The sequence below is a fragment of the Jaculus jaculus genome, chromosome 13, assembly GCF_020740685.1.
Source record: "Jaculus jaculus isolate mJacJac1 chromosome 13, mJacJac1.mat.Y.cur, whole genome shotgun sequence".
Lineage (NCBI taxonomy): Eukaryota > Metazoa > Chordata > Mammalia > Rodentia > Dipodidae > Jaculus > Jaculus jaculus.
Genome location: NC_059114.1, coordinates 80,533,031 through 80,560,370, shown reverse-complemented (window position 1 = coordinate 80,560,370; position 27,340 = coordinate 80,533,031). Strand labels below are relative to the sequence as shown.

The 27,340-nt window shown below is 37.7% G+C and overlaps 1 protein-coding gene and 1 pseudogene across 1 annotated transcript in view; one reads left to right on the top strand and one right to left on the bottom strand.

Moving 5' to 3' along the window:
* The window catches only part of LOC101605580 (cadherin-10), a 183,533-nt gene that overhangs the window by 60,870 nt on the left and 95,323 nt on the right, over positions 1-27,340 (bottom strand). The window lies entirely within an intron of this gene.
* LOC101613305 lies at positions 8,623-9,579 on the top strand (annotated as a pseudogene).

Genomic DNA, 27,340 nt, shown 5'->3' with positions numbered 1-27,340 from the left:
TTATCTCACTATTCCCATCGTGGGTAGCTTAGCCTTATTTATTTGTACAGGTGGGCCCAATGTCTTGGCTGTGATACAGAAACTCAAATCCACCAGACATACAGTGGGTTCAAGTCACATTTTACACACACAATGAGCCCAGGAAACCATCAAGCAAACTTCTAACATTCCATATACCTCCTGAATAAAAACAGAATTTCTCTGTGAATGGGAGAAAGAGATTTTTAGCTTCTTTTATTGTATATCAGAGGAGAGTAAGTCATTTCATATTTATATTACTCTGGATACAGATTAATCTAAGTGAATTGGTTGCTAATACTTAGAAATGAAGGAATTCAAGAGATTTATGAAGAACTGCCTTCTCGCAAGGTTAGCATGTGTCTATTGGGAGTGGAGAAATCGATATGAACTGCATAAATGGGAGATGTGAAAGTGAGGGCTTCCATAGCCACCACCCACCACAGCTATTCGACTTAACACTCTGCGCTCACATCCAATTTGGAGGCCTGGCTCAATTTTAAGAAGATAAATCATTGGATGTATTTCCTATGTTAATAGTGGAGTTGGGAGTTGGAGAGATACTGGTGGGAAACTCAATAGCATGAAAGTGAACTGACTAAATACTGAGTTCACACTAAGGGTAAAAATAATACTTTCACCTCAGCTTTCTTCAACACTAATCTTGTTAATGTATTTGGTAAGCAGGCATGAAGACATTATCCACTTTTATTTCTAAACTTTCCCTCATATTTTGTTTCTCACAAATATATCAGCAGGTATTCCCTTCTGGTACTAATACCTGTGCATTTGATTGTTTTCTTCTTTTAGGGAGGAAAGAAAACAATTAAGGTTAATTAGGCTACCATAATGAATATACACAGGACAATGGTGGCTTGATGTACTTTATGAAATGAAATGCAGCTCTAAAGGTTTTAGTAATATATACGGTTTACTATAGCAACCCAGGATTTTAAGCTTTCAAAATGATATAAACTATGCTTATTTTACATATTAGCTCAAAGATTTCTTTATGAGATTTAATTAAAAACAAAGCTATAACCTAAGTTCCTTTCTTATGAAAATATAGCATCTTCCTACCACTAATGATTAAACAAATTATCTGAATGAATCTTTATATAAAAATCACTTGAAATATTTAAAAATAATTTAGTAGCTAGAAAATTAAAAGTAATATAATTAAAATATTCATGAAATTTTATAAAATATTCAATATATCTATTATGATTTAGCCCACCCATTTCTTTTCTCTGTCTTTCTATAAGAGAAGTCATTAATTGCGCATAATTTTTCTTCCTAACAATATGCTAACTATCATGTATTCTCTTGGTCTCTAGTGTTGTTTACCAAAATATAATGTTGTATCCATTAACAATTCATGAAAATGATTAAATTGTGAATATAAAACAAGGTGATGATATTGTTTTCATTTTTTCTTTAAAAAGTCATAAGAAACCAGGAATTGTGGCATATTCCTTTAATCCCAGCTCTTGGGAGGTAGAGGAAGAAGGATCACTGTGAGTTCAAGGCCAGCCTGAGACTACATAATGAATTCCAGGTCAGCCTGGGCTACAGTGAGACTCTACCTTGAAAAACAAAAACAAAACAATTATAAGAAAATATACTTTCAGGTATTGTCTACCACTGGACTTCTTAGTCCATTTTATGGTATCAAGTCAGGGAATACAAAAGATATTTCTGTGTGTGGGGGGGGAGTTATTGCCTCTTTTTAAGGATTATACTCTACGACTATCGACAAATGTAAAAAAAAAAATAATTTACTGAAATTCAATTCTTGGTTGAGTTATAGCTCCGTTGGCAAAGTGCTTGCCTAGCAAGTATATAGCCCTGAGATCAATCTCTAACACAGCGTAAATCAGGCATGCTATGTCAGCTATATAGTGAGCTCAAGAACAGCCTGGGCTACATGATACTATGTCTCAATTGTTTTTAATATTTTGTATTTATTTCCTCTACTTCAACTTTGGCATTTTTTGTATTCACCTCTAATGCTTTACACAGTATTTTATTTATTTATGATTTTATTGTTTCTCTGGAGCTTTTTTGTTTGAGATAGAGACACATTCTCACTGCTTTAACCCAGGTTAGTATTGAACTCATCACGATGTTGCCCAGTCCAGCCTCAAACTCTCACTTTTCCTTCTACCATTGGTTCTGAGGCAGTGAAATCGTAAGCATGCCCCACCATGACAAACACTCTACTTTGTTCTGCTATTTCTTTTTGGTATTACAATTAATATTATTTTATAGTCAATAAAGAAAGACATGGTCATTTTTATTGTTTTTCTGAACTTTAAGCTTAACTACCTTATTCTTATCCATTTCCAACTGTATCCATCTGTTTTGTAGTACACAAGGACCAATTGCTAGCTGGAAAATAAGTGCTCAAAATAATTCCACATAATTTCATGCTTAATTGCATTTGTAGTCCCAAGCCCTTTTCACACAAATATAAAGACAACACAGCATAAAATTCCATAGCTTAATTTCATTTTTCCTCCACATGGTTTACTTGCATCCTTCACACATTAGTCAAGGGAAAAGAAAATGAGATGAGTTCATAGTGCTAATTTCTGGTTTGTTAAAATAAAAACGCCCAAGGTTAACAATAAGCATCTATGTCTAATAGAACAAATAATTCCTTCAGAATATGAAACTGATTTTTGATTCAATATTATCTTCCCTGTTGAATAGAACAATTACTTAAAAATTGACATAGTCACTAAACAAAATAAGATGAATGGACTGGATTAAAAAGGCAAGTAATGATGCACATCAATTCTCTCAAGCAGGAACCAAATGTAATTGTTTTAACCCCTTTGAGACAAACATACTGCAATTTGTTTAACCTCCTTCATAATTCAAGTTTTTTAATGAGACCTCATATGAGAATAAGACACTTTTTGCATATTACAATTTTGTTGAGCAAACTAAACTTAGATAAAATGAGGGAGAAAGACTATAATTTTCAAGTTAAGTATAATAAAAATACATAGAATGTGTATCAAAATTTTTCGAGTATCACAATTTTCAGAATGGTTAGTAGGTGACCTTGAAATTATTTGTATTTTTAAGCTAACATTATGTAACCAATTGTACTTAGCAAGGTTCATATATCATTTGATAATATTTGGTTTAAAGAAGTTGAATATTTAATATTAAATGATTGTATGTATAGCTCCTATTCTAAATTTTACATGACATCAAATATTTTCTAACTGTATTACTTATGCTTGCCAAACAAACAAACAACAACAACAACAAAAACATCGTGCTGGAGATATGGTTTAGTGGTTAGGACACTTGCCTGCAAAGCCAAAGGACCCAGGTTTGATACCCCAGGACTCACGTAAGCCAGATGCACAAGGTGATGTATGCATTTGGAGCTCGTCTACAGTAACTGAAAACCCAGGAGCTCCCTTTCTCTCTCTCTCTCTCTTTCTCAAATAAATAAATTAATTAAATTAAAAATAAAGCATTTTAAAAAAGAAAACGACAAAAACCTGTTATACTTTAAGAAATGTAACACTTTCTGTGAGAATAGGAAATTTTACAAACAGTTATCTTAGAAGCTAATTTTACATAAAATGATTTATTTTAGATACTTTATATAAAATTTTCACTCACTAAATGGTCCACTCACATAGTTAAGAATACAGGAAAATTCATGGCACAATTCAAAATATGAAGCAGAATGAGAAAAGAGGTCAGTATCACACACGGGTGTGGATAGATGGGTAAGCATGTCTCATTTGGGCTCACTAAAATACGTATTTCCTTCTCTTAACTAACAAAAGTGTATTAGAATCTAGGTGTCCAAAGTCATAAAATTTCATAATTTCCACTGTGGTGACTACTAATAGGAGCTTTAACTCACGTAACTTTTCAGTGTATTGGTTATTTCCTGATGGGGTGAGTTCAGTCAGCTACATATCTTTGTGTTCACATACTTGTGAACATTCAAGCATGCGTTGTGATTTAAATTCATCAATTTGATTAAAAGCAATCATTATGCTTGGTGCTAAGTAACAAGGGTGGGGTGTTTTTTGAGTTTGTATTATTTCCATTAATGTATCTTTCAGTCAGATAATTCTTCCCTAAAATACATAAAATTAAATTCTTTGCAAAAATTTTAATCCACAGTTTGCTTTATCTGTGAACACAAATAACTGGGGTATTTGATAATAAATGTTGATAATAAATGTTATTGTTATGCTTTGCAGAAATGGACACATAAGTAGAATTGGAGAGCATTTCACACTGCAAGATGGTCATCCTGATTTTTCCTCCCACTTTTGAGACAACAGGCATCTCCTGAAATTTAGTCACTGACTCTGACCATATCCATAAAAGGATCTTTTGTCAATATCCAATCCATAGAAATTTGTTCAGTATTTTACCATCAGAATGCTTCATACTGCAAAACCGTAGCTTGAGAAACACATTTCCTGGATGTCAAAAATCTCAGCAGCTTTCAGAAGGACATAAGAGAAAAGCAGTGGTTCTGATGCAGTGAGGCCAGGATTTAAATCTTCCCTGAGGTAGACCTTTTATTGTCTCAATAAAGGGACATGTGAGAAGTAAAGTTTGTGGGGTTTAAGAACTGTTTGACTATTGTCAAAGTTGTTGCACTGAAAGCAAGGTCCAGAATCTCACCACCAACAAAATGTACAGTCTCAGTAAAATTCCTGTTCAGAACTGATAATAGGGCCGGGCGTGGTGGCATGTCTTTAACCCCAGCACTCGGGAGGAAGAAGTAAGAGTATAGCCGTGAGTTCGAGGCCACCCTGAGACTACATAGTGAATTCCAGGTCATCCTGGGCCAGAGTGAGACCTTACCTCAAAAAACAAAAACAAAAAACCTGAAAATAGTTTTCATTTGTAATTGCTTAACTGACTGAAATATTATTAGAAAAATCCTTTATTTCTTTGCTTAATGGGCTGATGTGTATTTGCTCCTATGTTGCTTCTGTGTAGAAAACAAATTGAATGAGTGGCCATGCCTCTGTGATTTGAAGTGTGAATTTTAACATATTTGCTATTTTTATACTGCTTTTTGGTCACTTGTGAGTTTCTTCTAGCATCTCTGAGTCTGTGAGCATCTCACTATTGCTGTCTCTTTTGATTTAAAATTTCAGGTTATTTTCTTCAGCAATCTATTATCCCACCTGGTTGACTAGTCAAAATTTAATTTTTTTTCAATTGGTTGCCTAAAATAAGATACTGGTGTTTCTTCTGAAAACATTTTCAATCTTGTATGTGTTTCTGCAAATCTACGTATTTCCTCTGGTTGATATATGTCAGAAATATTGACTGGGCATAAGGAGAAAATATACTATGTACGATACTAGCTCAGCATGTGTCAAACATGAAATCATTACTTATGTTCCATTTCCAATTTTTATTCTACTTTCCATTCATATAATTAAAGCAGCTATGAGTTAAGTATGGTCTTCAATGAAAGTGACGATTTTTTTTGTCAGAAATGTTTGTCACAAGTTTTAATAATGCTGAGACTTTGAATGGGGAGAGACATACTTAAAAGAGTTTTCATATTCATCCCTAATTTTGATTCCAAATGTACACCTTACATGAATAGACATGACTGTTTCATTTACAAGTATGGCAAGTGAGACTCGGGGAATTAGTGTACGCCTTCAAAGAATCTAGGCTACGAATCTATGCCCAAGTTAGAACTCCAGAGGTACTTCCTCTAAAAACTATTATACTTCAGTCTGAAACAAACTAAGACTGAAAAATTATTGCTGAAGAAACATATCAGATCCCAGACTACAAAGCAAAATAGCGCTGTAGTTATCTGATAATCTTATATCTATTAACTAATATGCTGATATAACGTAGAGAAAGAATCCATATGTTTTTGTTATGCAATTTAGACTTGAATGACAGTTGTGAAATTTATCAGCTAAATAGTTAGATACAATAGAAACTTTCCAAAGTTATAATTTACTCATCCTATAGGAGAAGTGATAACACTTGCCCTGTGAAAGTGCTGAGTAGATTAAACAGCAGGATCTTGAAAGCCAAGCAGTCAGTGGTTATCATATTTTCATAATAGTTTCCATTTCATCTGAAGGATGTTGCTTATAAATTTACTCTGAATTTCATCTCAGCACAATTTGCCTGGTATTCAGTTCAAAATGAAACCTTTGCATTCATCTATAGCCTTCTTCCCTTTGGTCATTCTACAAGACTAATCTTCACTTATAGTTATCTGTGTTTGCCTGACACAAGATAAAATGAAAGACTGCACCAGTGTTTGTAATAAATAAGCCCATATGGCATATAAAAGAAGAATTCATGAAATATCAGGGAACATCATTATTTTAGCATGAAATGAAGGCTGTTTACAATGTAAGAAATTAAAATAAAATCAAACCACAGCATGAAACAACAGAAAGAACAATTCACCCAGGAGACAGTCTGGGAAAGCTGAAACTTACAGCAACAAATCATGACGATATAAGGAGAAGTGGTCACGGTAACTAAAAGGAGATAGGACTCAGGTTAGTGGACGGTTGCATTCACATTTTTATTATACTGTAGGTCGTGCCCACAAATGAAAAATAAAAGAAACACAAGTAAACATATGTAGTGTCTACCTGACCCAGCCTCCATTGCAAAACAATCCTAAATTGGACTGGCATGTCACTTGTGCTTGTTAGGTGTAAAACAAAATATTGTTCATTTAAATGCAGGAGTGGTGTGGTAGATAGTTCAGAAACTAAACTGCTCACAAAGCAAGAATGTGGACCTGAGTTTGAACAACAGAACGAATGGAGTAAAGTCAGCTGTGCTGTGTGCTCTTGTAATCCCAGAGCTGGGATGGAGAGGGAGGGCACAGCGGTAGCTGGAATCACTGGCCAGTCAGTCTAGCTTACTTGGTGAAATCCAAGCCACCGAGAGACCAGGTCACAAAAAAAGGTGAAGAAAGGTTGCCCTTTTACCTCCACTCATGTTCACGTGTGCACACACATGTACACACAGTTGTAGCAACACATATAATATGTGACAATAGAGATGTAAAATTATAATATAGGCCGGGTGTGGTGGTGCATGCCTTTAATCCCAGCACTCAGGAGGCAGAGGTAGGAGGATTGCTGTGAGTTTGAGGCCACTCTGAGACTCTATAGTGAATTCCAAGTCAGCCTGGGCTACAGTGAGACCCTACCTCAAAAAAAAAAAAAGAAAAAAAAAATATATATAATGTAATTCTATAATTTAAAGAATATTATGCTGAAACAAGAGCAATGAAAATTAGAGAAAATAAAATATCTGATCAAGTAAGTCTAAAAATCTGCTTAAAAAACCATAATTATAATTTCATGTGTGCATGATATGTGTGAATTTTAAATGAATAATTTTAAAACATTTCTTTAAGAGATATATAAACTACATTGAAATATTTAGTATATATTGTATACCATTCTTCTACATACTAGTATCTTTTCCTCTATTTTTAATTTGGCAAGTGTGGTGGTTCGAGTCAGGTGTCAACCATAAACTTTGGTGTTCTGGATGCTAGATTTCCCAGCTGATGGGAATTGGAAATTAATGCTTCCTGAATGGAGTGTATTGTTGGGGCAGGCTTAGAGGTGTTATAGCCAGTTTCCCAAGCCAGTGTTTGGTACACTCTCCTGTTGCTATTTTACAATTTACATTGGTCAGGGGGTGATGTCCACCCTCTGCTCATGGTAGCGTTCTTCCCTGCCATCGTGGAGCTTCCACTAGAGCCTGTAAGCCAAAATAAACCTCTTTTTCCCACAGCTGCTCTTGGTTGGGTGATGTCTACTAGTAATGAAATCCTGATTGCAACAGTAAAGTGGTAGAGAGGAGTGGGATTGCCGCTAGATACCTGATTGGCTGGCTTTGGCCTTTTGGAGCTGATTTTCCAGAGGAATGTGGAAGGATTTGAAACCTTGGCCTAAGAGATGCCTTGCAGTGCTGTGAATACAGCTTGATGGACTATTCTCGTCAGAGTTGAAAGGTCTGAATGCAGTAAGAACCATGGACTTTGAGGTTTGGCTTATAAGGGTGAGAAAGAGCTTTGCCTGGACTGGGATAGCTGTTTGTGTGGGAAGCTTGCTGTTATGCCCATGTCCTGAGAAGTTGTGCAGGATTGCTTTGCATAAAAATGAACTGGTATGAGCAGAGGGATATGTCACAGAAAGAAAAATCTTTGGGTGAACTTCTGCCCCTTCAGCTGCAATTGGGAGACTACAACCTTTGAGACTGGGCTAGCTGACCTGCACTGGGGCAACAGGAAGAATGTAGACTCTTTTGAAGGGGCCTGAGTGCTCAGGGAGTGTCCTGTTCTTCAAAGTCTGCTTTATTCCCCCCTGGATTAACAAATTGTCACCCTACCTGGTATTATGGAGTATAAGAAATGCAAGAGAGGTTCGCTGAGGGAGGATCGGAGCTGCCCGCCGCCGCTGGAGGAGCCCCCAGGGGCCCCCCGTGCCATCCCTTCCGCGCCCGCCTCCTCGCCTTCTCCCTGGTGTTATATACATGGGAAAATTCCCCTCTGGACTTTGGGCATAGATGGCTTTCTTCGTGATTATACTCGAGGTGAAGCGTCCATAATGTCCTTCATCTTTGAGTGGATCTACAACGGGTTCAGCAGTGTGCTCCAGTTCTTAGGACTCTACAAGAAATCTGGAAAACTTGTATTCTTGGGCTTGGACAATGCAGGCAAAACCACTCTGCTTCACATGCTCAAAGACGACAGACTGGGCCAGCATGTTCCCCCACTACACCCCACATCAGAAGAGTTGACAATTGCTGGAATGACTTTTACCACTTTTGATCTTGGTGGGCATGAGCAAGCACGGCGGGTTTGGAAAAATTATCTCCTAGCCATTAATGGGATTGTCTTCTTGGTGGACTGTGCAGATCATCCTTGCCTCATGGAATCCAAAATTGAGCTCAATGAAGGCATTAATGACTGATGAAACAATATCCAATGTGCCAATCCTTATCTTGGGAAACAAAATTGACAGAACAGATGCAATCAGTGAAGAAAAACTCCGTGAGATATTTGGGCTTTATGGACAGACCACAGGAAAGGGGACTGTGACTCTGAAGGAGCTGAACGCCCGCCCCATGGAAGTGTTCATGTGCAGAGTGCTCAAGAGGCAAGGCTAGGGAGAGGGCTTCCGCTGGCTCTCCCAGTACATCGACTGATGCTTGGACAGTGAGAATAAAGTTTTACTTCTCTGGACTGATCCTATTCACAGCTTCCTCATGAACTTTTCTAATAGAACAAGGAAAGCTCTCCAACCATGTCTGGCGTGGAGAAGCCAAGTGTCTCTGTCAACGCTCGTGGCCCAGTGGTGACATGTGCTCTTCTCCACACAGTCGGGAGATAATGCTGCCCCTCGTGCTGGTGCAGGTCAGTGTCCCGGGACTCAGGCTGGCAGCATCTGCCAGGTAAAGCTGTGTGCCATCACGTGACACCAGAAAAGAAAAACACGTCTCACCACTGTGGTTGATTTCAAAAGAAAGTGCTTCTATTTTTTAAAGAAAAAAAGAAATGCAAGAGAGAGGGTCATAGAGTTTGCAATACAGTCTTGTATTTTGGAATTAGCCATGGGCAGTGTGAAGCAGGTTTGTTGGATGCCTGCATGGAGACCCAGTGGAGCCATGAGGATGAACTGTGGATTGCAATGGAGATGCCAGGACCACGAAATGCCTGATAAGGGAAGCTGCTGCCCCTGATGAAGTTTTCCAGGACTGTGAGTAGCCTAGCTGGAGGGACGCAACTGTAATACCAGAGACTTGTTGCTGGTTAGAAGTATGGGACTTGGAAATTTGTCACTGGCTAGAGTTGTTGGACGTGAAACTACAGTTTGATGTTTGCCCTGGCTGTTTTAAATCTTGTATTAACTGAATGGTTCTTTGCTATGCCCAATGCCATCTTCTGTAATGTGAATGTTTATTCTGTCCCATTATGGGTTTTTTGATGTTATTATTTGGTATTATGGCTCAGTTAAAAGATCATGAACTAATGGGATGTATGAACATCATTGGAATTGATAAAGACTATGGACACTTTTAAAGTTAGATGAATGCATCACATTTTACATCATGTATGGTTATCAGTTTATGGGGGCCAGGGGCAGAATGTAGTGGTTTTATTCAGGTGTCCCCCATAAACTTAGGTGTTCAGAATGATAGGTTCCTAGCTGATAGCGATTTGGGAATTAATGCCTCCTGAAGGGAGTGCATTGTTGGGGGCAAGCTTATTGATGTTATAGCAGTTTCCCCAAGCCAGTGTTTGGCACACTCTCCTGTGGCTGTTGCCCACCTGATGTTGGCCAGCGGGGGATGTCCACCCTCTGCTCATACCATTGTTTTCCCCTGCCATCATGGAGCTTCCCTTTGAGCCTGCAAACCAAAGTAAACCTTATTTTCCCACAAGCTGCCCTTGGTTGGGTGATTTCTATCAGCAATGTGAACCTGTCTGCAACAGTAAAGTGGTACCAAGAGTGGGGTGATTTCTACTAGCAACGTGAACCTAACTGCAACAGCAGGTGAGTCACTAATATGAAGTTGGAGACACAAATGATATTTTAGTTTAATCTCATCTAACTTTTCTATTTTTGATCATGATAAAAGCATTAATTAAAACAGGGAACTAAATTATTTTCTATTATCATATGGATAATATATTCACATGGTCATGACTTTAAACATATTTGTTTCAGCATAAGCAATTTAAGAAAACTTACTTTCTATTTCTTATGCAAAACTTTCTGTTTTAACACTCTAAAGGATTTAGAAAGACAAAATGACTTCCTCCTTTATTTTTAGCAACCAAAATCACCCATTCTCCATTTCCTGAGGAGTACAGCACTGCAACATGTAAATACATCTACAGTTATAAGTGTGCTGGCTAGAAAGGGATCATCATCCTGTATGAATCTTGGAACACACACTTATAGAAAGTGGTGTAAAGTGTAAGAAGGTTTTTCTTTGACCACTTAACAGCAAGTAATAATCTTACATTTTTCATATTCCTGAGTTTGTGATATGTCCACAATCTCAATTCATCAAACAAAACAAATAATGCAATATTGTTATATTATTAGAATCCTGGTGTCCAACTTCAATTAAATTACAAGCACATTTTCTAGTTCTAACGTAAAAGTAAACCCTACATCTCAGTTTCCGTCTTTATCTCCTATATTCATTTTATTCACTGGGATAATATATCCACACTGGAAACTTTATACTTTCCATGTATAGGTAGCACATATTTTCATACAGATTAAATCTGTATAACATCTCATTTCCCTTAGGAATCCTCTAATCCACTAATGAGTTAATAGTAAGGTTTTGTGAATGAATAGAAAGCTTCTTCAGTGGATTCCAACTCATCACCAATGCTCTCTACTTTGACAGTAAATCCTATGAATCCTTTGGTTCTGTTGTAGTATCTTCCATTTAAAAAGACCTCTGGGGGCGTGAGAGATGAAGGGTACTCCATGCACAAGGGCAATAGCCTCTGGAGCCCACTAACATGGCCAGATGTTGCACCTCCATATCCCATGTACACAGCCATGCTTGTCCGTGTTTGCCTGTAGCTCCACTCTTTCAAGTGAGCAGACACCTGAAAAACCTTTGAGCCCCACAAGTTTAGTAATTAGTGAAGTCACTCTGGCTCAAAGCAAGAACAGCAGAAGGGAGATGGAATAGGACATATTTTGCTCTAACCACTGTAGTTAAGTGTCTCCTGACAGAGCAAGCACTACACCATCCATGCATGATGTCATACACACATAATACAACCCAACAAACACCACAAAGAAAGATATACACTGTATTACAAAACAACCACAAACAAACAATATGGAAAACCTCTGGATCATTTTATCAAAAATTTTAAACAGAAACCAAAATCAAGGCTACAAGGAATAATCATAAGTATATGAATTTTAGGTTTCCTAATAGTCAAAGATTAATTGCATATACTAAATGTAAAAATGTTAAAATACAAAATCCACGCTTGTGTCTCCAACTTGTACCTATAGCAAAATAAATAAATAAGTAAATAAATAAATAAATAAATGTTTCTCCTTTGCTGACTCTAATACCTTTCATGATAGAAGAAAAATGATTCTTGATCTGCATATTCATTGGATCTATTCCCAATTATATAAAATTTTCAGGGCTGGAGGGATAGTTTAGCACTTAAGGGCATTTGCCTGCAAAGCCAAAGGACCCCCCTGGTTCAATTCCCTAGGACCTATGTTAGCCAGACGCACAAGGGAGCATATGTATCTGGAGTTCATTTACAGTGGCTGGAGACCCTGGCATGCCCGTTCTCTCTCTCTCTGTCTCTTTCTCTCTCTCTTCTTATTTTCCATCTTCTCTCTCTCCCCCTCTTTCTCTGTTAAATACATAAATAAAATTTAAAGCATAAACCCCTCTTTCAGTATACTTCACACATATGTTCTTCATCTAGAATCTCATACTCAGCTCAGATGTGCTTGGAGACACTCTTCATTCTGCTTTCCTGTAGCTCTCTCACTGGACCGCTGTGCTGGGTATATATCTATTTCTCCAGCTCTAAGTCATTCCACAGTAGCTCTACTCCTGTACTGTGACTTCTCTTTTGCACAAACACTGAAACTCCACATCTCCATATTTTTGGGTCTGAAATAGTACTCTGTGAAAGAAAGGTTCTTTGAACCCTAAAAGTGGGATCTCAAGTTCAATCTTCCCATTACAAGTTTAAAATCTTAGAACAAAATTGGTTAAGATTGGCCAAGGAGGATTGGAGAGGTGGCTTAGTGGTTAAGGCATATGCCTGCAAAGCCTGGGACACAGGTTCAATTCTTCAGGACCCATGTAAGACAGATGCACAAGAGGCACATGCGTCTAGAGTTCGTCTGCAGTGACTATAGGCTGTGATGTGCCCATTGTCTCTCTCTTCTCTTCTCTCCTCTCTCTCTCTCTCTCTCTCTCTCTCTCTCTCCTCCTTGCAAATAAGTAAATAAATATAAATATAAATAAATTATATATAAAAAAAGATTGGCCAAGGAGAGATGTGTGGTGTGAAGTGGAAAGAGAAGGAAGGGGAAGAAAAGTGCACAAAATCTTCATTTAGATAAAATATTTACACCATTACACAATACCAACATATACAAACAAACCCTGTAGAGTTTCTAAATAAATTAATCAAGGCTACCGTGTGGGCTGTCAAATACAACATGATAACACTGTACCTAACACCATACCTGTTGAAAAAGGATTGTAGTATACTGAAATATTTATGGTAGCCAGCATGAAAAACATAAAATATAGGGAAAAGTATGATGTCTGTCATATGTGTAAAACACCTTTACTATATCTGTAAAACCTTGTTGAGATAAATAATTGCAAAGATATAACACATCATTATCTGGACATGATGGTGTATGCCTTTAATCCCAGCACTTGGGAGGCTGAGATGGGAGGATTTCCTTGAGTTTGAAACTACCTGGAGACTACAGAGTGAATTCCAGGTAAACCTAGACTAAGGTAAGACCCTATCCCCAAAAAAAGGAAAAAAAAAAAAGAGAGAGAGAGAGAGAGAGAGAGATGAAAGCATGAATTATGGTTTAGTATAGCAAATTTTATATATTTGTGTGAAACAGTGGAAACATCCCTTCATAATATGAATGAGTTGAGTTTTGGTATTTGCATAAACAGATTTTACCAGTCCTCAATTATGACAAATATTAAATAGTTTAATGAACTTAAAACTCAAAAAACATAAAGATATGTTCATAGATCAGAGAACTCAATATAAAGATATGCCACAAACCTGTACTTTTGTTTTTGTCTATTCCACAAATTCACAGACTTAATTCCTAAATCTTAACAAGGCTGAAACAGTAGATAGGAGCACTCTAGGTAAGTAAAGGAGGCCAAATAACGTCCAAGAATGGCCCTGAGTCTACAAGGATATAACCAGAAACATTAAGAGCTCTGACCTCCCTCTTGACCTTGCCACCCCCTACCCCTCTCTCTCTCTCAGCTAACATCAAGCAAGCAGGCAAGCACTAACAGACCACACAGAAACAACAGTATACATCTTTTAGCCTAACCAATTTAAAGTCACTGGCAATACCCATGCAATTAAGGGTATTGATCATTTGTAGTTCTCATACACAAAGAGTGATCATGGTGAAATTTACATATATTAAGTTCAGAATATTAAAATTATTATGATAAGGACATATCCCATTCACAACCACAAAATTGAATTTTATTTGCTTGAAAAACCTATACACATATATGAGCAAAGGAACATAAAATACCCATTAGCAGGAATTGAAATAAACCAACTCTAATAAATCAACACAATGAAAAAAGAGAACTAGTCAATACGCACAAATGAAGCACTGTGCAACATCCCCCAAAATATGATGCTGAGAAAAGAAGCCATATACAGGACAGTAGGCATTCTGCATTTCTATGATTGACTTCTGGAGGAGAGAAATCAGAAGCTTTGTCTGTTATAAAGACTCACTGGGCCGAGCGAGAGATGAATTTCTAGGTATTGGAAATATTCTAAAGAAAGGAATATGCCTTTGGTAAAAATCCATCAAAGCCTGGCATGATGGCACATGCCAGCATTTGGGATGCAGAGGTAAAAGGTGAAGAGGTCAAGGCCACCCTGAGACCACAAAGTGAATTCAAGGTCAGCCTGGGCAACAGTGAGAACCTACCTTCAAAACACAAAACTAAAATAAACAAACAACAAAAAAATAAAACTCCATCAAAACATTCAAGATCACTAAATTTGCTGTGTCCAACAAAATAGTTAAAAATGCTTCTTACAAGGCTTATAGAAAATATTTAAAGAAGCCAAAAAGTAGTCTTTTCAAAAACTTCATTTTTTCTTTCTTTTTGGTCAACAGGGAAAAGATAGTGTCTCGAATGTAATCTGACCTAAATACCCATTTTAATCATGTTCAAATCAGAAGCCATAAAAATCCAATTACTTTTCCATAAACATTTGGAGAGTTAGCAGTGTGAGGTCTCATCTATGTGTAGAAAAATATCAACAAAAGTATTTGCTGTAACTGTTTTTTTTTTTTTTTTTTACTTTCATTTTTAAGCAGAAGAACCTTGGAAATACATTCTTAAGGTGGGACCAGAGGGAAAATGACATTCTAACAAGTATTTTACCTCAATAAAGGAATAGGAAGCACAGGGAAAACATATTCTCAATTCACATGAGAAAACTGGGAGCATTAACAATGTAAGAGTTTTAAGTAAACACCTTCAGGAGGAATTTCAATTGACAAACAAATAGCAGACAAGCACAAGAGAGCACAGAGCATCACTGCGCATCAGGAAAATGCAAATCAAACCACAAAGAGGCCTCAACTTTCACAACAGAAGAAAAACAAAAACAGCTAATGTTGGCGAGAGCCTGGGAAATGGAAATGCAAGGACACTGCTGGAGAGCATGAGAAAAGATGTGGACACTGGAATAAGGAATGTGGCTACTCTACAGAAAGGTAAGTACAGAATTGATTTTTAATGCGGTAATTCCACTTATAGAGGTGTGCATGAAAAGTGAAAAGCAGGAACTAGAGCGCACACTTGGAGACCATGAGCATAGCGACATTTAGTACAGCCAAAGTATGGACCTGACTCATAGGTTAATCAAGAGATGAATGGATAAGCAAAATACTCTGCATGCATCAAATAGTATATTATACAGTCTTTAAAAGGAATGGAAAGCCAGACCTGGGGGAATACCCTGTAATTTAAGCACTTGGACATTAAAGCATGAAGATCAAGCCGGGCGTGGTGGTACACGCCTTTAATCCCAGCACTCGGGAGGCAGAGGTAGGGGGATCACTGTGAGTACGAAGCCACCCTGAGACTCCATAGTGAATTCCAGGTCAGCATGGGCTAGAGTGAGACCCTACCTCAAAAAAACAAAAAAACAAAAAAAAAAGCATGAAGATCATGAGTTCAATAATTATGTGATCTACCTAATGAGGCCATGTATCAAAAAACACAAAAAGATAAAAATGGAGAGCTAGCGACATGGCTTAGTGGAGAAGGCACTTGCCTGCAAAGCCTAAAGATCCATGTTTGACTCCTCAGAACCCATATAAGCTGGATGCACAAAAGTGAGAGAAATGCAAGGTTATGCATGCCCAGTAAGTTGCACAAACATCTGGAGTTCAATGACAGTGGCTAAGGCCCAGGTGTGCCAATTCTCTCTCTCTCTCTCTCTCTCTCTCTCTCTCTCTCTCTCTCTGTCTCAAATCAAAACAATAATGGAATCCTGAGAAATTATATAAAAGGTGCAAATCCAGAAAACATTATTCTAAGTAAAGGCACAAACATAACAAATAATCACTTACATGAGGCACTGAGAATACAAAAGTTCATAATGACAGAAAATAGCATTTGGGGGCTGGAGAGATGGCTTAGTGGTTAAGCACCTGCCACTTTCAAAGCCTAGTGACCCATGTTCAATTTCCCAGTACCAATATAATGCCAGATGCACAAAATGGTACATACATCTGGAGCTCTTTTGCAGCCACTAGAGGCCCTGGCATGGCCATTCTATTCTCTTTCTTTTCTTCCTCTCCCCTTAAAAATAAATTAATTAAGTAAAAAAGGCAACAACACTTTGTAATTTTAATGGATACTGTATCTGGGATAAAGCAAAGATCCTGACAAGAAATAATGGTGGTGTTTACACAAAGCTATGAACTTAATGTCACTGAGTACAGACATGAAAATAAAGTGCCAAATTCTACCTCATGCTCATTTAAAAATAAATCTAAAGTGGTAAATACTACTCTATGTATCTTTTACCATAAAATAAAACCTGATATTAATTAAACTGATATGTAATGAGCCCCACATGAACATTAAAATCAATATCAAACATACAGCTCTTTGAAGAATTTTTTTAAATTTGTTAAAAATATTGGTGTAAACTGGGCGTGGTGGTGCACGCCTTTAATCCCAGCACTCGGGAGGCAGAGGTAGGAGGATCGCAGTGAGTTCAAGGCCACTCTGAGACTACATAGTTAATTCCAGGTCAGCCTGGGCTAGAGTGAGACCCTACCTTGAAAATAAAATATATATATATATGTGTGTGTGTGTGTGTGTGTGTGTGTGTGTGTGTGTGTGTGTGTGTATGTATATATATATATATATATATATGTGTGTGTGTGTGTGTGTGTGTGTGTGTAATCAGTCTGTTTCCTCATATGGTAGCCAGTATTTGTCATCCTAGCACAGATAAGCTAATGCAGGAGGGTGATGAGTTTGAGGCTGGCTTAGACTACATCATAAGACCTTATGTCACAAACCCAAAATATCAGCAATGAAAGCAGAACAATGCCTAGGTTTTCCTGAGAGCCACTAATAAATTACAATATCTAATAGTGCTACTCATTTATTCATTACTGAAACTAGTGTCAAGGCTTGGAGAGATGGCTCAGCAGGTAAGGAGCTCATCTGCAAAGTCTGCCAGCCTGAGTTCTATTCCCTCAGCACCAGTAAAGCCAGATGCCCAAGTGCATGCATCTGGAATTTTTCTGCAAGAGCAAGATGCCCTAGCTCTCATTCTCTCTCTCTTTTTCTCTCTGCTTTCACATAAATAAAATGATTTCTTAAAAGTGTAAGTCAGCAAACTTATTTCAAATTATATATATATAAATATATATATTTATATTTTTATATAATTATATAACATATATATGCATATATGTATATATCAAATCTTTTTAATTAAACATATTGTATTTAGTGAGTACAGTTTTCTGAGCATGTGTGCCTTTTCTGTGAGATGCATTTTTGTCTGAAATTGCTCTAATTTTCTGTTATTTTGAACTTGTTATTCTCTCAGCGGTATTAATTTTGTAACACTGTTACATAGGGTTTTAATCCTGACGAAGTATTTCTATTGAACTTTTTTTTTTTTTTAACATCATAAGGTTAAAATATTCACAGGGAGCTTGTTCAAAGAATCAATAGCCCCAGTCCCCCTTGGAGGATTGAAACTTTGCTTTCAGGTCTGTGAAATCCCTCTTAAGAACAGCCTCAGCCTCACAAGTGCTGCCTAGCCACTGGTCCACATCTTACAGGACGACACTACCAGGCAATGGATGAAAGTGGAGGTGTGAAGACCCACCCGCTCCCATTTCCAATGAGTTAGTCAAGACCCAGAGAGCCCAGGAGGTGGGCTGACAGGGGGCACTATTTGCCACTTGCTCACTCTCCTCAGTCCTGTTCTCTTTCTCTTCCTATGCCCAGGTGTTGATCCCACGAGGATTTCCCACTAATATTTTACAAGGTTATATTGTGAGACACAAAATAAACATGATTTGCTTGGTGTTTGACTGTGAATAATTTATAGCAGTGCAGTGAGGGAGATGTCTGATTTATGAAGGGAAGGTTTGCCATGCAGCCACGAGGACCTGAGCTTAGATTCCCGTGACTCTCCTGAAGTCTGGTGTATTGGTGAGCATCTGCATGTCTCAGCACTGGGGACGCAGAGTCAAGAAAAAGTAGGGGGCCCTGGTGGACAGCGAACCTAGCAGAAGCAATGAGCTCTAGTTGCATTGAGAAATGCTGTCTCGGAAACTGCAGTGCAGGGCTGGGAAGATGGTTCGCTGGTTACAGATGGTTGCCTGCAAAGCCGCCTGGCCCAGATTCCGTCCCTAACCCACTCAGAAGGCGAGACACAAAACGTGGAACATGTCTGGCATTTTTTTGTAACAATCTGAGGCTTTGGCACATGCATGCATGCATAGATGCACATGTACACATACACACACAGCCTTCCGCATGAAAATTAAGTAATTAATTTTTGAATATAATGTAGTGGAAAACAAGTGAGGAGGACACATTCGGCTGGCGTGAGTCCACCACATATAGGCACATGTACCCACACATATGTGCATCCAGGCATCTATGAATGCATGCATGTCACATACATCTAAACATACAGAAAATTAAGAGAATATATAGTAGTAAACTTTAGCTAATCAAATGCTAATATTTAAAAACATACTTCAAGCCAGCCATGATAGCTAACTAATATAATCCAGCATCCAAGAGATTAGGCCAGGCTGTACACCATAAATTTGATGCCAGTATGGGATACACAGTGAGTCCTAGGTCAGCCCTGGCTACTGTGGGAGTCCTTGCCTGCACAACTAACTAGACAACCAAGTACTGCATTCACCATTCAAAACAACATGCACCTCTAAATGATCCATAAGAAATGTCTGTGAAAGTTCTGTCTTTGAACATTTTAACATAGTTTACTCTGGTTTGCACCGAGAATTAAGCTCAAGCCGGGTGTGGTGGCGCACACCTTACTTAAATCCCAGCACTCAGGAAGCAGAGGTAGGAGGATTGAGTTCGAGGAGAGTTCGAGACCACTCTGAGACTACATGGTGAATTCTAGGCCAGCCTAGACTAGAGGGATACACCTCAAAATGCACCCCTTCTTCCCCCCCCAAAAAAACAATTAAGCTCAAATTGGGAATAATTTGAAATAAGTTTTGCATTTTCCAAAGAAATGTATTATGCAGCTATACACTCTACTACAGCCTCTGGATTGGAAACCCTCTTACCACACTGTCTATTTTAATACAATTTTCTTCCAATGGCCTATGTGACAATGTAAGAAGAAGCACCGTTTATTAACACATTCTTGCTCTGAAGTCACAAATGAAAAATAGAATTTATTATCAGTAAAATTCCAATTGATGTGTATTAGGGAGAAAATTCCCTCACTTGATTAGGAAACCCATCATCACATATGCTTTGGAAGTGTTAAATAGTAAATGGAAGGTACAGATATTCATAATTAATGTGCTTCAATGCATTTTAATTTTTAGACTCATGATGAGTACTGAAGATTACATGGATAAAGAGAAAGAGCTTTATAAAAGTTGGAAAAAAGCAGAGGATATAAAAAAAAATGCTAGGAGAAGTTCAATTACACCAAGAAGAGATTGATGAATGCTACAAGCCACAGAGGTCAGCAGTAAGAAAATGCCTCAGAGAAAGGAATAACTGAGGAGCTGTGTGACAGGAAAATAAATTAATTTAAGTCAGAAGCCAGGGAAGCATTATTACCAGTTTTGAGTCAAGGTCAGTATAGGAACAATGAAACAACTCCAAAGAAATGTCCCCTTGGCTGCAGGAGCTCAGCGAAGAGCAAGGTGAGCAGAGCCGCAGCAGCAAGGAAGGCACGAGATGGAGGTTTACTGGGCACAAACAACATGGCAGAAAATGAACCAGATGTAGCTCCGAATCAGTATACTCAGTCTAGTTCAGCTTGGTGAGTTGGAACATCTTTGTCAGATAAATGTTTTGTTGCAGGATATAAGACTTAGAGTGCTGTCCAAATTTTGTGGTATAAAAAAATATCCCACATCACATTCAACGTCAAACTACTCCATGGCATAGATAAATAACAAGTGTCTTATAAATAGGCATGAGCCATCTTTAGAGCAATGCTATTTATATTGCACAAAAGAAGACACTAAAATCTACAAAAGGTTTAATACAATCTCATGTAAAACGTTTGCTGCGAATGCGATGGTCATGCCAGTAAATAAGTTCTTGAAAGCCTGATATAAGAAGGCAAGGTCACCCTAGCCTACCTGATGAAGGCCTATGTGTTAAAGAAAAGAAGTGGGATGGGCAGCCTGCTCAGTGGGCAGAGTTCTTGCTGTGTAAGCATGCCAGCATTTCCTATCCTCAGCACCCATGTAAACTTGAACAGAGTGGAGACATCTGTGATCCCAGCCCTCTTGCAGTGAGATGGGTGACAGGGACAACAAAATCCTGGGAGCCAGCAACCCTGGAGTTTTCAGTGGTGAACAAGAAGATATTCTGCCTCAAGCATAGTAGAAGGCAAGGACTGACACTCAGCATTCTATGGTGACCTTCACACTGACATCTGTGTGCCCGCACTCTGACACATGGTCACAACACACACACACACACACACACACACACACACACACACACACACCACAAAGGATGAGACTGCTGCTTCTGGTGACAATAATAATAATTTTTATGAAGAAATGAAGGGTGGTAGAGCAGGAAGCAGAGTAGGACATTTTAATTATTTCTTATTTCTTACTTTTTTGAAATTAATCTTTGAGAAATAGACAATTGCTGTATGTGGATGGCTATGCCAAAGCCAATATTAGCATCTCAGCTAGACAAGAAATCAAAGTTAAACTGGAATTTTAAAAAGCCCGAGACCCTAAATGAATAGAACTACAAAAATGGATTCAAACCTTCCATAGGCTACCAGAAAGATCCTGTTGAAAGATGCCTTGTACCTCACATAATGAAGAATTGTATGGAAGCTTTTCTAAAAGAATGAAGATATAACTACTCTGTAATCCAGCCAACCTACCTCTAGTCATAGACTACAGCATTTTTCATAACAGGTGATATGAAATCGGTTGAGGCTCCCACAACAGGTGAATGGAAGAAGAACCCGTGGTGACATAGAAAGTTGAATATTACTCATCTTGGAAAGCATGGTATTGTATTATGACACAAAGATACATGGAAATGGAGAACACTCTATGAAGTGAAATAAGCCAGAATCAGATGGAAAAAATGCTGCAAATTAGAGGGCTGGAGAGATGGCTTAGAGGTTAAACGCTTGCCTGTGAAGCCTAAGGACCCCAGTTTGAGGCTCGGTTCCCCAAGACCCACGTTAGCCAGATGCACAAGGGTGCGCACGCGTCTGGAGTTCATTTATAGTGGCTGAAAGCCCTGGCACGCCCATTCTCTCTCTCTGCCTCTTTCTCTATCTGTCACTCTCAAATAAATAAATAAAAATAACAAAAAAAAAATAAAAATGCTGCAAATCCTCCTATATGTGGAAGCTAATGAAAACTGACACAAATATAGAGTGATTCATAGTGGTTATTTTGGTTTAGGGGTGTGCAGGAAGGCTACATTTGATGGCTGAATGTGTTGCAAGCTTTTATTTTTTAATCACAATGAAGTCATTCATATGCATGGCTGAAGTGTATTAACCAAAATTAAAATACCATATAAAAAGTTAAATGACGATGTACATCGCTAATTCATTTTCTTCAAAACACCCACACAGGATAGTGAAAGATTAAGGTGAAGATCAGTACTCTTTAAAAAAAAAAAAACCCAAAAAAACAGTGACACTCCAATGCAACACACTTGATATCACACTTGATATGAATGTTTTAATTATCAGGAAGAAAAGCAAATGAGGGAGTAAACTTGGTGCTGTGCGAGTTCACTAAGTATGTTTCTTTGTTCTTTTGGAGATTGGCAACAAACTGTACAAGCTCCCAAATATGGTAGCCTCCAAAGAAATGGGAAAATATTAGGAAGTCCAGGCATCCATAAGATGTAGCTAGATAACAGTTTCATCTATCATCTTCTACCATAATGTATACAAAACTTTTTTATAACAAGTTAAGACTTATTGAACCACATCCATATGCATACATACACACCTTGCATAGGGTCATTCAGAGTTAAGAGAGTGTGAACTGTAAACACGGTATATTAAACCATAACTGAAGAAAAAAATAATTGCAGTAATACTGCATCACTGAGATTATATCAGAGCAGCATCCTGTGCTGTGGTGGTGAGATCATATTGACAGGACCTGAATACAAACCCTATCATACCAATCTGACTCCAATCATCTCTGAGAGAATACTATTTTCATTCCAGTAAACTGTGCCAAAGGAGAAGGTGATTACTCTTGTTTCTTGCCCTCTTTTCACTGCAAATGAAGTACATTAATTGTCTTTATGTTACCAATAAGGGATCCTATCGATGGCAAGCTATTATTCATTAGGTTTGAGAGGAATCAAACCTTAAAACTGATTTTTTCCCTCCATAGATAGATGACAATGGTTACCCATAATTAATATTTTATGGAAAGAAGAACAAATCAAAATCATTTCAGAATAAAAGAAGATTCTGCAGAGTGAGTGAAGGAACAAAAGGTGCTTGGGTAAAAATGGTAGATTAAAAAAGTTACAAAGAAGAATCTACTTACAGGAAACTATGCACTTATGAAGCTGAAAGCATAAATTGTACATTTTCAGTAGCTGTAAAGCCACTGCATTTGTTGGTCATGACCAAGTAAAAGCAAACACCTATAAATAGTATTTCTTATTCCCAGACCATTCACAGAAACAGCGAAGCCTTTCACTCTTGTTTTCCCTATTAACTCTTGTACATAATTCAGCAACTAGGGGTTTAAAAAGGCCAGTTCTAAATCTATAACACTTACTAGAAGATGAAGGAAGTATAAAAAATTAGGACAAAATATACAAGCAACTAAAATTTATCAGAAATTATGAAGAAAAGTGTGTCCCTACATATGAGCAGACATTTCAATAAAGTTGAAATCACAGTACTCAGAAAAAAAATGTACAGAAATAAATGAAACTTACAGTGAATACAGTACTGGAAATAAATGAAAATAACAGTAAAATTTATTATGAACATAAGAACAGAATAAAAGTCCAAGAAAACTAATCAGAAATTTAGGAAGTCATGAGGATTTCTAGAGAAAAGAATGATGGAAGCTTTCTCTGAGAAGAGTTAGAATATAGGGGAGGTAATATATAGGGCCAGATACAAATAAATAATTCAACTTAATAGAGAACCCAATGAACAATATGTTTTGGTATATATATATATTCAAATAAATATGATGGATAGTGAAAATGTGTTCATAACACATATTAAACCTCTTCAAGAGTGACTAACATTTTAAGCCATGCTTGAGAAGTTGTTTGAACAATTATATTAAGAACAGCTAAAAATAACAGAGGGGCTGGAGAGATGGCTCAACAGTTAGACTCTTGTTTGCATAGCAAAATGCCCAGGTTTGATTCCTCAATACCCATGTAAAGCCAGATGCACAAAGGGCCTTGTGTGTCTGGAGTTTGTTTGCAACAGCTAGAGGCTCGGATTTTCTTACCCATTTATTCCCATTCTCCACTGCCCCCCTCCTTTTTCTCTCTCTTTCATATCTGTAAGTAAATAAAAATATAAAAACTTGAAAAATAGCCGGGCGTAGTGGTGCATGCCTTTAATCCCAGCACTCGGGAGGCAGAGGTAGGAGGATCTCCGAGAGTTCAAGGCTACTCTGAGACTACATAGTGAATTCCAGGTCAGCCTGAGCCAGAGTGAGACCCTACCTCAATAAACAAAACAAAACAAAACAACAAAAAAAAAACTTTAAAAATATTTTTTAAATAGTTGTGAAGCAGTTACAACTTAGGGGCAAGTAAAACACATAGTAGTAGGAAGAACAACCATTGATAAGATTTTTCTTTTTTTTAAATTTTTTTTGTTTATTTTTTATTTATTTATTTGAGAGTGACAGATAAATAGGGAAAGAGAGAGAGAGAGAGAAAGAGAACAGGCATGACAGGGCCTCCAGCCACTGCAAACGAACTCCAGACGCACGCCTCCTTGTGCATCTGGCTAACGTGCGTCCTGGGGAATCGAGTCTTGAACTGGGGTCCTTAGGTTTCACATAGGCAAGCATTTAACCACTAAGCCATCTCTCCAGCCCAAGCTCGTCTTTTCTAGGGAGGCCTGCTCACGGGGGGACTGCGCTCTTCAGCCCCGTGGCACTCAGAAGGCACGAAACACACATGAAAACTAAAAGCAGATTCAGCTTGTGACGGTGAAACAGTGAGGACATGCCTCCCACCCATGCAACTGGAGGGCAAGTCACCTCATCCGTGAAGCTAACAGGCAAAGCACATATACAACTGCAGTCACAAAAGTAAAACAAAGAACTGATGCTGGGAAATAAGGGCCACAGACTGGCTCTCGTCAGCATTTTGACCCAGATTTAAAATGTGTGAAGTAAGTGAGGGCTGTGGAAATAGCTCAAGCAGCCAAGTGCTTGTTTGACTTTTTCAAGCAAGAAGCCTTCCTGAGTTCTATCTCCAGAAGTCACATTTACAAAGTCAGCAGTGGTGACAGAGACTCATCGTCGCAGCACTGGGGAGGCGCAGACAGGGAGATCCCCTGGGCTCACGAGTCAGCACTTCCAGCTTATTGGAAGTATTCCCAGGCCAGTGAGCAAGAAACTCTGTCATTACTGAAGAAAGACATCGAATATTGCCTCCTAGCCTACATATACAAACACATATGCACATGTGCCCATAGGTGTGTATGTGCGTACACACATACACACACACACACACATCCGGTAAATAAATGCAATGTGTAAGAAAACCAGGGGATCAAAGATGCAAATGTGAAAGCAGCCCCACAACAACAAAAAAGCACTCTGTCTTCACTGGCTGGGAAATCATCATCTAATGTCACCAAATCTATTCATGAATAATACAGGACAGGGAAACACCACCTGATATAGCTATGATCCTTAAGTTTGGTGCCCACCAATAAATAAATAAATAAAATAACTTTTTCACACAGGCCAATAATTTTCTCAGATAACAATGTTCAAATATATCATCAGCAACATAAATAAAGTAATATATCCTTCCATGACAACAGTAAATAAATGATTCCCAATGGCATGGGCCCCATCAGGAGCATCGAGAAAGAAACTGTAAATGCGTGCAGGAATAAACCTGGAATGCACATGCAGTGAGGGTTCCCATTCAGTCGAACAGCACTGACGTCTCCTGCGTTGACTTAGGGCACAGCACAGCAGGCGCATACAAGTGTGAACGGAAGCCTGATTTTCGTCCACTTTGTAGTTTATAGTGTCCGTGGCAATACAAATCATAAACAAAGAAGCAAGCAACACCTAAAATGTAATAGCTAAAATAAATTAGTAAGTGCATGGAGTGAAAACATAACTGATGAAAATTTCCATTTAAGAGCTAAATTAGAGCAATTTTATTATGTTTCATTAAGGATAACTTCTTTTGCTATAAGCTACTTACTCTTTTATTTCCTAATATATAATCAACCAACAATTATATCTTCCATACCTTTTATTACACGTTATAGCTTCCGATGGGAGAAATTTGATTTATAAGTCTTTTATATAATCGGTAATCCTGCTTAATGTTTTTGTCATGCCGAATGAAATTACTTTTCATATCCTTATCTGCTTATTGTAACATGCTTAATTTCTAGGCAGATTTCAATTACTTGAATCATCTCTTCATTTTAATTTCTTTTTTCCTGCTTCCTTGGGTGATTTTTATTTTCTCTGTTAGACATATGCACAGGATTTATTTTTGTAGTGTGAATATTTTAAATTATTATTAATAGCACGAAGGTTTCTTCAGGAAGTATAATGTGTAGGGTTCTTTTTTAAGAATATAGCACTTTTGTCATGTTGAATTTTAGTACTAGCTGCTAGATTAGTTGCCACCTAACACCTGTAGTCACAGGACCAAAGTGACTGACATCAGTAACCAGAAGTCTTGTTTTCATTTCTGCCCAGTGATGACTCCAACACTGTCCCGTGTACCTGTGAGAGGAGGACCCGATTTCCTATGCAGCCACTGGTGCTTGACAGCAACTTGAGAGGAAAAGTAGGAAAACTTAGTGGATCGTCTATACATAGCTTTATAGTTCCTAGTTTCCTGTGGTAGATTATGACAGTATATGAACACATGCCACCCCTGTTTCCAAGAATCTCAATAACTTGTCCTTTGATCCAATTATCTCAAGGCAATATGCTGGACAGACACATAGTTTTAATATCTTTGTTTCCTGTCCCTTGGAAACATTGCTGTCATTATAAAAAAATGTTACAAGAGAATAGGCTTTTACCTGTTGCATGCTATGATAAAATGTAACAAAAATTTATGAGCTGAAGAGGTGAACCTAGATTTTTTATTTTGTGAAGAAGTTATTTTTGTGAATGGATTTAAGTTGTCATAGTTAAATAACACTAGTCACCCAAATACATATTTAAAATATTGATTATCACTGTATATTATCTTGAGAGACTTTATAAAATATGAACTATATTGCCTATTCTAAAAGCCACAAATCACCTTATGAGTAAAAATAATTTTGACAAGGTAAAAATTATTGCCTTCCTTTAAAAATGCATTGGTAATTTATTACTGGGTATACACAGAGTAATTTAGTTCATATACAAATAACAAAATGTGAAATAATTTTGCTTTGGATCACAGGGAGAAAACACATCCATTTCATGATAAATTAAGTGACTGGAAAAGAATATTAAGCAGCAAAAGAAATGAAATTGGAGTGAGCCAGAATAAACAAAATAAGAGCAGGATT